The 13481-nt window shown below is 39.6% G+C and overlaps 1 protein-coding gene across 4 annotated transcripts in view; it reads right to left on the bottom strand.

Moving 5' to 3' along the window:
- The window catches only part of MICU1 (mitochondrial calcium uptake 1), a 224209-nt gene extending 211531 nt beyond the window's left edge, over nucleotides 1-12678 (bottom strand). The window contains exon 1 of one of the 4 annotated variants that reach the window (XM_081822958.1): nucleotides 12531-12678. The gene's annotated coding sequence lies outside the window, so the exon portion shown is untranslated. Of the gene's footprint in view, nucleotides 1-12187; nucleotides 12464-12530 lie in introns of those variants that run through there. The other 3 variants (XM_081822955.1, XM_081822956.1, XM_081822957.1) reach the window with 3 other exon arrangements.
- Between the last annotated feature and the right edge of the window lie 803 nt (nucleotides 12679-13481).

Below are 13481 nucleotides of genomic sequence, written 5' to 3'. Positions count from 1 at the left end.
ATAATAGTACTTACTGCAAATGACTATGAGGAGGATTAAATGAAAAAATGCTTGTATAAAGTTGAACACAGTGTCTAACACAGTAAATTATGAATAAATATTTGTTTGGAAGTTAACAACAGGATGCTGCTGATGGTGATAATTCAAATAAAAACTGTATTATGTAACATAAATTTCCTTAAGACATTATATAAATATATTACACCTAAATATCTTTCTTTTAATGCAAACAATCAAAATGCAAAGTAAGACTCTAACCATAAATCTTGCCATTCTAATCAAGGAAATGAACAGAAAAAACAAGTATTAGAGAAATTGGAATCTTTGTACACCGTTGATGGGAATATAAAATGGTGCAGCTGCTATGGAAAACAGTATAGCAGTTCCTCAAAAAATTAAATACAGAATTACCGTATGATCCAGCAATTCTACTTTGGAGAATATATCCAAAGGAATTGAAAGCAGAGACTTTGAAGGGATATTTGCACACCCATACTCAAAGCAGCATTATTTTTATTTTATTTTATTTAGAGAGAAAGAGGGGGAGAGAGAGAGAGAGAACATGTGGGTTTGGGGAGGGGAAGAGAGCTAGAGAGAGCACCTCGAGCATACTCCCCACTGAGCAGGGAGCCCAACACAGGGCTCAACATGGGGCTCGATCCCACGACCCCAAGATCATGCATGACCCCAGCCAAAACCAAGCATCAGACACTCAACCAACCAAGCCACCGAGGTGCCCCTCATAGCAGCATTATTCACAATAACCAAAAAGTGGAAGCAACCCAAGTGCCCTTCAAGAGATGAATGGATAAACAAAATATGGTTTATACATACAGTGGAATATTATTCAACCATTAAAAGGTAGGAAATTCTGACAAACGATACAACATGGATGAATCTTGAGAACATTATGCGAAGTAAAAAAAAAAAGTCAGTTTCAACAAAACACTGTATGATTCCACTTATATGAGGTACCTAGAGTAGTCAAAATCACAGAGGCAGAAAGCAGAATCATGGCTACCAGGGCCCGGGCGGGGGGGCGCGGAAGTGGTAATAGAGAGTTACTACTTAATAGATGTATTTAATATATGTTTGCAAGTTCTGGAGATGGATGTTGGTGATGGTATCACAAGAATCTGAATGTACTTAATACCACTGAATTCTACGCTTAAAAATGGTTAAGATGGTTAATTTTATATTGTGTATTCTACCACAACAAAAACAATTTTTTAAAAAAGGAAGAGAATTCTGATACATCCTACAAAATGGATCAATCTTAAAGACATTATATGAAATAAGCCAGTCACAAAAAGACAAATAATTTAAGATTCCATTTATATGACAGTAGTGAAATTCATAAAAATGGAAAGTAGATTGATGATGCCAGTGATGGGTCGGGGAGGAATAAAAGGAGAACAGAGCAACTATATTGCATCATTTCTCAAATTCTGGATTTATCTAGTTGCTTCCTCCTAGTATGGTCTAAATGTTTCTCCAGTCCCTTTATTTCCTATATACTCAAGTTACATCTAAAAGCTTGATTCGATGGGCACCTGGGTGGTTCAGTCAGTTAAGCGTCTGACTCTTGGTTTCAGCTCAGGTCATAATCTCAGGGTCATGAGATCGAGCTCCATGTCAAGCTCTGTACTCAGTGGGGAGTCTGCTGGAGATTCTCTCTCTCCCTCTCCCTCTGCCCCTCCACCCACTTGCTCCCTTGCTCTCTCAAAAATAAATAAATCTTTAAAGAAAATAAAAGCATAATCAAATTCAAATTAAGAACTCTTCATAGATTGGGGCGCCTGGGTGGCTCAGTCGTTGGGTGTCTGCCTTCGGCTCAGGTCATGATCCCAGCGTCCTGGGATCGAGCCCCACATCAGGCTCCCTGCTCCAGGGGAAGCCTGCTTCTCCCTCTCCCACTCCCCCTGCTTGTGTTCCCTCTCTCGCTGTGTCTCTCTCTGTCAAATAAATAAATAAAAATCTTAAAAAAAAAAAAAAAAAGAACTCTTCATAGATTATTTTGTATATTTTATGAGCTTTGGCATAATTTTCTCCCCTAATGTCTAATCTGCCATTAATCCCACCTAGTGTATTTTTTCATCTCAGACATTATAGTTTCCATCTCCAAAAGTTCCATTTTGGTCTTTTTCTTTTTAATTAATTTTATCTTTTTAAAATATTTTAATTATTTAAGAGAGAGAGCATGAGCAGGGGGAGAGATGCAGGGCACAATCCCAGGGTCCTGGAATCATGCCCCAAGCTGAAAGCAGACACTTAATTGAATGAGCCACCCAGGCACCCCAGTAAAATTTATTTTTTAGAGCAGTTTTAGGTTCACAACAAAACTGAGTGTAAGGTACAAGGAGTTCCCACATACCCCCTATCCCTGCACATGCACAACCTCCCCCACTACATTTTGGTCTTTTTTTATCTCCATGTTTCTATTTAACATACTCAATCTTTCTGGGAGCACCTGGGTGGCTCAGTTGGTTAAGTGACTCTTAATTTCAGCTCAGGTTATGATCTAATAAAGGTCCTGAGATCGGGGGCGCCTGGGTGGCTCAGTCGGTTAAGCATCTGCCTTCGGCTCAGGTCATGATCCCAGGATCCTGGGATCGAGTCCCACATCCGGCTCCATGCTCAGCAGGGAGACTGCTTCTCCCTCTGCCTCTGTCTGCCGCTCCCCGCTTGTGTGCGCTTGCGCGTGCTCTCTAACAAATAAAATCTTAAAAAAGGGGGGGGGGTTGGTCCTGAGATCAAGCCCCAAGTAAGGCCCTGCATTAAGTATGCTTGAGATTCTTTCCCTCTCCCTCTGTCCCTGCCCCCCCACCCCCTGCTCCTACACGCTCTCTAAAAAAAAAAAAATTCTTTTAATCTTTCTTCTGGTTTCTCAAGCATATGAAATATAATTATAAAAACTGTTTTAATATCCCTCTCTACTAATTCTATCACCTGTCACTTGTTTTGGTTTTGACTTTTTTTTCTTGTCATCATAGGTCAGTCACATTTTCCTGTTCCTTTGTATGCTTAGTATTTCTGATTGCATGCCAGACACTGTGAATTCTACCTTGTTGGGTGTTGGATATTTTGTATTCCAATATCTATTCTTGAGCTTAGTTCTGGGACATAATTAAGTTTCTTGGAAACAGTCTGACCCTTTCAGGTCTTGCATTTAAGCTTTCTAGGTTGGGCTGGAGCTCTGAATTTTATCCCACTACTAAGACAAAGCCCTCATGAGTAGTCTACATGATGACCTGTTAAGACATTTTCCACTCTGGCTGGTAGGAAAGAACACGATTTCTGCCTCTGCAGAAACTCCGAGTACTGTTCACTATTCTTTTCAGGTGGTTCTTTTCCTAACTTTAGTAGTTTCCTCACATGTATGCAATGATCATAGTTCTCAGCTGAATACTTGAGTGGAAGTCTCCTTTTAGCTTTCTCATCTCTAGTATTCTGCTCTGCAAACTCCACCTGCCTTGACCTCCCCAGACTGACTCAATTCAAGGAGACCACTGTGCTCTCTGGATGGGATCCCCCACAGCCGGGAAACTTTCCAGACAGCAAACCAGAGCAGTCACAGAACTCACCCCTTTTATTTCCCATCTCTCAGGTATCACTTCCCTTTGCTGTACAATGTCCAAAATCTAGGAAACCACTGTTCTGTATATTTCATCTGCCTTTTTAAGCTGTTTCAGGCAGGAAGGTACATGTGGTACCTGTTATTCTTTCTTCACCAGAAATGGATATTAAAACCAATTTTTCTGTCTCTTTTATTCTTAAGTCTTTGTGAATTATTTTTCAGCAACTCTCAGACATTCTGTCATTTCACTGCTATATATTTTAGTATGTCTCCAAAAATACGGACTTTTCCTTCCACACGATCATGTCACTCTTACACTTAACAAATTTCACTTTCTTTGTTTGGTATGTTCTAATACCTAGTCTCTATTCCAATTTCTCCAACTTCCTCATAAGTTGGTTTTCTTTTAAACATCTGGTTGTTCAGGGGCGCCTGGGTGGCTCAGTTGGCTAAGCGACTGCCTTCGGCTCAGGTTATGATCCTGGAGTCCCGGGATTGAGTCCTGCATCAGGCTCCCTGCTCAGCAGGGAGTCTGCTTCTCCCTCTGACCTCCCCCCTTCTCATGCTCTCTCTCTCTCATTCTCTCTAATAAATAAATAAAAATCTAAAAAAAATAAACATCTGGTTGTTCAAAACTCTCTTTAATGCTAGCATTTAATGAACACTGTGAGGGGTACTACGCTAAATGCCTAATATATGTTGCCTTATTTAATCCTCTATAACCCTTGCAATAAGTATTGTTATTACTCCTATTTTACCAAGGACGCCACAACTCAATGCTTTTAAGAAATTTGCCTAAGGTCACAGCCAATAGATGACAGAGAAGTTTCTCTGATCCCAAAGCCATTGTTCTTAACCATTATGATTCACTGCTATCTCAGGAATTATTAGGATAGAAAGTCAGATGTTATCAATGCTGAAGTTAAAAATCAAATTCTGAAACTACTTAATTTAAATGCTATCACTGATCAAAGACCTGAAAAAATGAGCAATGCTGCTTTATTTGAAGTGTACTATAAACCCACTTGATAATTTATAAAAATACAACTTTCAAATCTAAAAGCAAGTTTAATTTGAATAAAGAATATGACTGAAATGAATATTAACTATCATCTGAAACTAGAGAATGTAGGTTCAAGTGTATAATGTTCTGCAACAGCTCTGTCAAATAGAATGTGTTGCAATAACAGAAATATTTTATATCTACTGTTCAATACAGTAAGCACTAGCCACATGTGGCTACTGAGCATCCGATGTCTACTGAAACTGATAAACTGAGTTTTTAATTTGAATCTTAATTAGCATAAATCTAAGTTGTAATTATCAATTCATTGGTCTGTCTCTACCACTAGACTGTGAGCTCCTTAATGAATGGAATGTTTTTCCTCTCTCTCTCTCTCCAGTGCCTTGGTATACACATTTACTCATGTGTGGTAGAATGTGTGGATGGAATTTACTAGAAGTGTCCAAGTAAGTTTTCTAAATGCGTCAGGCTGATACAGGTTACAGTGTGCAGACTTAATCTATTGGATTATATCTATTCTGATTTTTAAAGCAGATGAAGTATCTTACTCATATATTCACCAAACATGTTCTGAGCTTGTATAGACTACAGGCACTCTGTTGCATGTTCAGGATATTTTGATGAATAAGACTTGTTTCTGGCATCAAGAATCACTCCATCTGATAGAAAAATACATGCAACTGTTCCACAAAGTAAGAATATTTTTAAAAGGTAAAAATAATTATTACAGGAACCACCAAAAAAAAAAATAATAATAACCACTTGAGGGTAGAGGAAAGTTTTACAAATTGAAGAACAACTCAATCTAGTTTAAAGATGAACAGCAGCTCACCAGTTGAGAGATGGCAGGATGGTGGTGAGGCATTCCAAACACAACAACGACAAAAAAAAAACCCACAAAAAGGCATGGCTTGTTGGGGGGAGCAAAAAGTAGTTCACTATGACTAGAACATGGGGGAAAGCATGGTAGAGTCCTAAGAGCTAAACTAGAAAGATATACAGATGGCCCACAAATCACGACGGTGTGACTTTGGATTTTTCAACATTACAATGATGCAAAAGTGGATAGGCATTCAGTAAGAAATCGTACTTCCAATTTTGAATTTTGAACTTTTCTCAGGCTAATGATACATGGTACAATACTTTTTTTTTTTTTTTTTAAGATTTTATTTATTTATCTGACAGAGAGAGACACAGTGAGAGCAGGAACACAAGCAGGGAGAGTGGGAGAGGGAGAAGCAGGCTTCCTGCGGAGCAGGGAGCCCAACGTGGGGCTAGATTCCAGGACCCGGGGATCATGACCTGAGCTGAAGGCAGACACTTAACAACTGAGCCACCCAGGCGCCCCCATGGTACAATACTTTTTCCTGATGGTGGGCAGTAGCAGCAAGCCACAGCTCCCAGTCAGCCATGCGATGAAGAGAATAAACAACCAACACACTTACAACCATTCTGTTTTTCACTTTCAGTATTCAGTAAGTTACATGAGATATTCAACACTTCATTATAAAACAGGCTTTGTGTTAGATTATTTTGCCCAATGTAGGCTAAAGTAATTGTTCTGAGCATGTTTAAGGTAGGCTAGGCTAAGCTATGACGTTCAGGAGGTTAGGTGTATTAAATGCATTTTTCACTCTGGTATTTTCAACTTAAAATGGCTTATCGAACATATCCCCATTATAAGTCAAGGAAGATCTTTTTTAAATCTAAATTCTAATGCTCTTTATGTGTCACATTATAGAATGCCCACTTAATCCTAACAGGACAGTAAACAAAGTACTGATGTTTATTTTTTTAAAAAAGGAAAAAAGTAGTGGGCAGATTTAATTCCATTACTCAATGAACAAACTTTAAAAAGCAAAAGCAAAATTATAAATAGTGTTTTATCATAGATACCAAGTAACTGTCCAACTCTGAACAAGCAAGGTATTAGGATAGGCACTTTAACTTTTTTTTTTTTTTAAGATTTTATTTATTTATTTGACAGAGAGAGACACAGCGAGAGAGGGAACACAAGCAGGGGGAGAGGGAGAGGAAGAAGCAGGCTTCCCGCTGAGCAGGGAGCCCGATGTGGGGCTCGATCCCAGGACCCCGGGATCATGACCTGAGCCGAAGGCAGACGCTTAACGACTGAGCCACCCAGGCGCCCCGGAACTTTAACTTTTAAATGACCAACATTAAATCACTTTGAAGAGAAATGTAAACATTTTTTGTATACCTGACATGAATTATGGGAATATATTTATCCAAGATTACACTAAAGTTTCAATTTTCTCATAGTCAGTAAAACCCACCCTGAACTTATTACTGGCCTAGGAAATGTTTACAATTTGCAAAAACTGATTACTCTATTAGTTTTGGGGGAAAAAAGATTAGTCCATTTCTAGTTATTTATTTTCTCATAAATAGGGCTAAAACACCTCTCCTCCCAATATGGCAATTACCAACTTCCCAATGCCAGATCATTAATTATATTTAATGTCAATCATTTTTCACAATTATTCAATTCCACAGTTGCCTTTTTTGGTTTTTCAAGTAGCATTCCAAACTGTTATCTCTTCCTCCTGCAGGCGTCCAACATAACATGTTCTTAAAGCATTATTTCACAGAAGTATCACCCTAAACTTTTCCTTAAAAATAAAAACAAATCCATTTTTATTATTTCTGCCTACAACCACAAGTCACCATAAATTCTGATTTGAACACGCAAGGTGCTCAACACCTAGCTCCCTTTGTATAGTCAAGGAATGTGAGACCTTCTACTTAATATTAAACTTTACTGAGAATTTGTGCAAAAATCTCTCAATAAATCCCTCCAGGCTAACAGTCATCATACTTGGACCAGGCAATCTTCAAATACTTGGGCAGTCCACCAATAATTACGTAGTTCAAACAAAGTTTTCTAGTTCATTGCTATATGCGCAACATGGAATTAAAAATCTGCTAAAATTGTGGCTTACGTGGATTAAGTGTCCGACTCTTGATCTCAGCTCAGGTCTTGATCTCAGGATTGTGAGTTCAAGGCCCCCCACCCCCGCCAACACACACACACACACACACACACACACACCCCTGCTAAAATAAAGACAAACCTGAAAAAAGAACTATCTGACTAATTCCTTAACACCTATATATACATTTAAACTCCTGGGGCTAAACATTCTGAAATTGGGGAGATAAAATCTTTTTAGACACTATTTCTTGTTGTTGTTATTACTAACAATTACATTTAATGAGAACCTTACTACATCCTAGGCACTTGGCATACGTTAAGTTACTCCTCACAAGACCCCTATAAGAATTATTATTTCTATTTTGCAAATGGAATAAACTCAAATTCTGCTCAACATCAAGAAGTGATGGAATTGGGTTTTAAGAATATAAATCTGTCTAAAGTGTGTACACCAGTGGTAGCAATTAAGCTCAAATGTCCACTGAATTGAACTGCTAACTTTTCTTCTAAACAAAATCAAAACAGTGGAGTAAACAATGTTACTTCAATTATATTTTCTCTTAAAATATAATGAACCCTCAGGGGGTGGGGGGAATGGGTTAGCCTGGTGATGGGTATTAAAGAGGGCACGTATTGAATGGAGCACTGGGTGTTATATGCAAACAATAAATCATGGAACACTACATCAAAAACTAATGATGTATGGTGATTAACATAACATAATAAAATTAAATTTAAAAAATATATATAATGAACCCTCAGAATAATCCATAAAGATACAAAAGCAGACATTAATGTTAACTATAGTTTTAAAGTTAATACCCAGTGACAGCAATTTGTGACAATTATAGTCATTTATTTTTCATACAATGCTCAAAATGAAGTGGTTTCTATACTAACAGGTTTTTAAACACATAATAATTAAAAGAATCAAGCATTCAACCATATTGACTACATATACTTAAATTACTCAGAACATTTTTACATATTATTTATAAACTGCAATTTGTTAATCAAGTTTACCCACAGTAATAAAAATATTTACCAATAAATGATTTTAACAAAAGGGCTAAATACACAATATATTTGTGTATATAATATAAAGTTAGAAAAACTGAACACTCCAGAGCACAGGTACTAAACATATAACAAATATATACTACTTGAAGAGTTTAAATTTCAAGTTCCATTAGTTAATAAAATAAAAGATTTAAAAAATAGACATTTAAAAAAAAATAACACTCAAACTGTAAAATACAATTAATTTATATTGGGAAAGGAAAGCAAGTTCTCTAAATTAAAAAAAAAACAAATACACGTAAAATCATTTCAGTGAACATATGTTTTTTGTCTGTCCAGCAATCTTTCTCTCCTCTCCAGGAAACGACACCTCAATTTTCCTAAAGAGGAACCATACTTTTGTTGCCTAATTTTTTTTTAAGTAATCTCTACATCCAACATGGGTTCAAACTCACAACCACAACAACAGGGGGATGCTTTACCGACTGAGCCAGCCAAGCGCCCCGATGTTGTTTACTCTTAATTCATGTGGTTTAAAACTGTATGCCTACACCCCACTCCATGGGGAGAACAAGATCCAACCCTGATTACACAAAGCATTCTGTCACTCTAGCCATAGAGACTGCCTCTAGGATAGGCAATGACACAGTCAGGTTAAACACAACTCTTTTTTTTTTTTTTTTTTTTGACAGAGAGAGAGACAGCGAAAGAGGGAACACAAGCAGGGGGAGTGGGAGAGGGAGAAGCAGGCTTCTGGCAGAGCAGGGAGCCCGATGAGGGGCTCAATCCCAGGACCCTGGGATCATGACCTGAGCTGAAGGCAGACGTTTAACAACTGAGCCACCCAGATGCCCCAAAGACACAGTCAGGTTAATGAAATTCCCACACGGTAGTCTGTTGGAATCATAGAGAAAGGGAAGTTCTCTCTCTTTTGGAGTTTCTAAGGCTGTAGGATGTAAGCCTGATGCTATTAGTACCATCTCTCCCAGGGAGTTTTACTTGAGACTCTACTTTTCCATACTGATTCCCAAATATCCAAAAGGAACTAGTGGTTACCTGCTGGCAGGGGAAAAGATAAACTAGGATTTCGACTTTCAATGTTATATTTTCCATAATGTTTCCATTTTTCAAAAACAGGCACATACACTTCTATAATAGGAAATATAAAACATTAAAAAATACTGCCTGTTTTCTTCTCAAATATGCTCAGATACCAATATTTAATGTCTTAAAAGCATTAACAATTTTATCATAATTTTCAAAGTGTAGAGAAAATCTATTTTAAAAGAATCAACTTTTTCTCTTGGCACAAAAACAAGCCATTTTTTGTTTTGAGTGGGGGGGTTTGTGAGTAAAAGTTTAAAAAAAAAATTGGTTCTCTTAAAAAAAAATGGTTCTCAGGGCGCCTGGGTGGCTCAGTCGTTAGGCGTCTGCCTTCGGCTCAGGTCATGATCCCAGGGTCCTGGCATCGAGCCCCGTGTTGGGCTCCCTGCTCCACGGAAAGCCTGTTTCTCCCTCTCCCACTCCCCCTGCTTGTGTTCCCTCTCTCGCTGTGTCTCTGTCAAATAAATAAAATCTTTAAAAAAAAATTTTCTCTTTTTAAAAGGAATATATGAAACAATTCTATATGGAAAAAATTGGTTAACATTTCAGCAAGTTTTACAGCCACTATAAAAATTACTCACTAAAACTAAAGATTAAAAGTGACCAAATTAGGGGGCACCTGGGTGACTCAGTCGGTTAGGCTTCTGACTCTTGAGCTCAGCTCAGGTCTTGAGCTCAGGTCTTGAGCTCAGGGTCCTGAGTTCAAGCCCCGAGCTGGGCTCCATGATAGGCAGGGAGCCTACTTTAAAAAAAAAAAAAAAAGAAAGAAAGTGACCAAATTAGGTTTAATAACTTTATCAATTACTTTAGTCCTATAAATTCTAAATAATATAAGACCTGAAGGGTCAGTTAAATCTTTTAGTTATAATTATTTTACACAATATTGCATTATGGGAGAAGTTACATACCACTGTTTCTTCTTAAATATAGTAAAGTCAGTCTCTGAGAATGTAAAAGGTCTGCTGAATACAGTAAATAGTCTATAAATTACAAAGGAAGACAGCAATACATGCTTTTATTCTCTTGCTTTTGTTAGCTTCTATCACTCTTTCCCTTTCTTCCTAAGCTCAGAACCTACTCCTGAATCTTCTCTTTTTGTATTACTCTGTGTTTTATAATCTTCAGTAAGGACACTCAGAAGGCGCCAATGACACTTTCTTGACATAATCAGATGGCCAGAGTGATGTTCTTTTTTTTTCCTTCCAATTTTTATTTAAAATCTAGTTAGTTGGGGCGCCTGGGTGGCTCAGTCATTAAGCGTCTGCCTTCAGCTCAAGTCATGATCCCAGAGTCCCAGGATCAAGCCTCACATCGGGCTCCCTGCTCAGCGGGAAGCCTGCTTCTCCCTCTCCCCTTGCTTGTGTTCCCTCTGTGTCTCTGTCAAATAAATATATAAAATCTTTAAAAAAAATAAAAAAATAAAATCTAGTTAGTTAACATATAGTATAGTATTGGTTTCAGGAGTAGAATTCAGTGATTCATCACTTACATACAACACCCAGTCCTCATCATAACAAGTGCCCTCTGTAATACCCATCACCCATCTTGCCCATCCCCTACCCACCTCCCTCCAGCAACCCTCAGTTTGTTTTCTACCTTTAAGAGTCAGAGTGATGTTCTTAAGTGGAAGAGATAATCACCTATCAAGGGTGACTACAGAGAGCATCTGGAGGCCAGAGGCATCTTCTTACAAACAAGTGGCAGGTTCTAAAACGTTTTTAGATAAGGTGATACTCAACAAGCTCATTACCTTGTCCAACTCCAGAAAGACAGCTTGTTCGTCATCCTGGGCAACAGCTATGCCTCAAGATGTGGACGTTTTATTAATTAGTCATATGGTTTAACTTAACTCTAAACCTTAACTCTCCCACATCTATCAAACCCCAAATCGGTACACTTTGTCTGCAAACTCCTTTCTTCTACTACTAGATCACTTGCACACATGACCCCAAGGAATGCTTTAACATAAACAAAGGTATATCCAAACCACCTTAAAAACTGAAATAAAAACATTTATAAAAGTAACAAAGAAAATGGGTCTTTCCAGATGCACAGGGGGAATATTTTACTCTAGTCCCTTAGCCACAAAATGGTTATTCTGCTTATATTTACAAATACCTGCAATACTTTTTAGGCATCTGAAAGGGAAGTAAAAGAAAACCGTAAGATCGCAGAGACAGCAACTTAAAGAACAGCCAGTTTTAAACTCTTCTCTCAACATTGGCACAGAGTTAACCCTCGGCTCATTCTCAAAACATCCTATGGTGGGCCAGGATGGAATGGTGAAGGAAACTTGAGCGAGACTGAGAACAGGAAAACACTGGAAAAGATAAAAACTGAATAGTCCAAGAAGGCTGCACTTGTTTTGCTCCTTCGGGTCCCCACTGATTTTCTACTTCTTTTTTTCGATTTAATGATTTATATTTCTACCCATTAGAGATCTAAGTGTAAACTCCATCACCCAATTCCACCCACATCCACAAATCCCAGCTGAACCAGTCAAATATACCTGTGCGTCTCCTGCTTGACCGAGAAGCGAGAGACGGCGCCTAAGTGAACCTTGCGGTTGGGAACTCGGCACTGGCAGATCTCCCGGGACAGCGAAATGGGACGAGGTGAGCTGAAGGAAAGCGGAGGACTGGAAGCAGACACGACTAAGGACTCCTCTCAGGCCCCTGAGCTGAGCGCAAGAGGGAAGACAGCTATGCCGCCAGACCTGAGAAGTCGCCTGATCCCAGAGCCGACAAACGGGCGGCCCCGGAGGTCAGATCCCTTAAGCTGCTTCGCCCTGCCTTCCCTGTCGCCCTCCCTAAATGGCTGTCCCTTCACATCCTTCAGAGCCCAGGACTCACCTGTCCACACTAGAGCTGCCAATTCTCTCGGGTCAACGCCGCCCGCCTCTGATAATCATAGAGATGAAAAACCAGCGGAGAGAATACTCCACCTCCACCGCCCACCCTCACGTGACTCTCCTAGCCGCTAGGCCTGTTGGGATAGTGGCGAAATACGTGTGGGTGGGGCACGGAGAACCCGCCCCGCCCCGTCCTCGGGCCCCGCCCCGTCCTCGGGCCCCGCCCCGTCCTCGGGCCCCGCCCCGTCCTCGGGCCCCGCCCCGTCCTCGGGCCCCGCCCCGTCCTCGGGCCCCGCCCCGTCCTCGGGCCCCGCCCCGTCCTCGGGCCCCGCCCCCTCAATGTTAAGGCGGGAAAGCGGGCGGGCTCCCAGAAGCTCTCCGCCTTTCCTTCTGCTCCCCTCTTTCCAACGCACATGAGTGTACACAAAAAAGTCTGTTAAATTGAATTTTTTGTGCCTACTGCCACTTCGTTGGTACCCGTTTACGTGTTGACTAAGCATAAAGGAGTCAGTGAAAAGAAAACTGGACTACAGTGAGTTGGGAATTATTCCTTTTGAACTGTATTTAGGTTTAGGCTTCTAGTAAAACTTCTCTATTTCCTGACCTTGAAGCTTTTTTGAATTTAGAAACCTCACCACTTCCTCTACTCTGTGGGTTTTTCAGCTGTTCTCTTTGCACAGTAACACTGTGGGAGAGTTTAGCCCCTAAGCTACTGATAACGTGTTTTTCTCCACGGTGTTACTGTCAGAAGTGAGGATGGAAACGGATCTTCTCTTGCTATAGAAATAGAATAAAAATATTTTGATTATGATACCAGAGGACTTTCAAATAAAAAATTCCTCTTCAAGAGTTTCCTTCGAAGAGCTGTGAAAAAGGCTCAACCATGGAAACAAAAGGCGCAAACAGAACTCTCACTGGGTTAAGTTGTGAAGTAAGCGAAACAACTATTTTC

Source organism: Leptonychotes weddellii, chromosome 6, assembly GCF_054177405.1.
Source record: "Leptonychotes weddellii isolate Sample4059 chromosome 6, ASM5417740v2, whole genome shotgun sequence".
NCBI lineage: Eukaryota > Metazoa > Chordata > Mammalia > Carnivora > Phocidae > Leptonychotes > Leptonychotes weddellii.
This window is presented reverse-complemented; position numbering and strand designations above follow the sequence as displayed.